Consider the following 854-nt stretch of genomic DNA (forward strand, 5'->3'; position numbering starts at 1 on the left):
TCTTCACCTCTCCTCTCTTCACGTACCTCTACTCTCTTCACCTCTCCTCTCTTCACGTACCTCTCCTCTCTTCACGTACCTCTACTCTCTTCACGTACCTCTACTCTCTTCACCTCTCCTCTCTTCACGTACCTCTACTCTCTTCACCTCTCCTCTCTTGACGTACCTCTCCTCTCTTCACCTCTCTCCTCTCTTCACGTACCTCTCCTCTCTTCACGTACCTCTCCTCTCTTCACGTACCTCTCCTCTCTTCACGTACCTCTACTCTCTTCACCTCTCCTCTCTTCACGTACCTCTACTCTCTCCACCTCTCCTCTCTTCACGTACCTCTCCTCTCTTCACGTACCTCTACTCTCTTCACCTCTCCTCTCTTCACGTACCTCTCCTCTCTTCATGTACCTCTACTCTCTTCACCTCTCCTCTCTTCACGTACCTCTACTCTCTTCACCTCTCCTCTCTTCACGTACCTCTCCTCTCTTCACGCACCTCTACTCTCTTCACGTACCTCTCCTCTCTTTACCTCACCTCTCTTCATGTACCTCTACTCTTTCACGTATCTCTACTCTCTTCACCTCTCCTCTCTTCACGTACCTCTACTCTCTTCATCTCCTCTCTTCACGTACCTCTCCTCTCTTCACGTTCCTCTACTCTCTTCACCTCTCCTCTCTTCATGTACCTCTACTCTTTCACCTCTCTCTCTCTTCATGACCTCTCTCTCTCTCTTCACGTACCTCTACTCTCTTCACCTCTCCTCTCTTCACGTACCTCTCCTCTCTTCACGTCTCCTCTCTTCACGTACCTCTACTCTCTTCACCACTCCTCTCTTCACGTACCTCTCCTCTCTTCACCTCTCC

The sequence above is a fragment of the Oncorhynchus keta genome, chromosome 34 (assembly GCF_023373465.1).
Source record: "Oncorhynchus keta strain PuntledgeMale-10-30-2019 chromosome 34, Oket_V2, whole genome shotgun sequence".
In the NCBI taxonomy this organism is placed as follows: domain Eukaryota; kingdom Metazoa; phylum Chordata; class Actinopteri; order Salmoniformes; family Salmonidae; genus Oncorhynchus; species Oncorhynchus keta.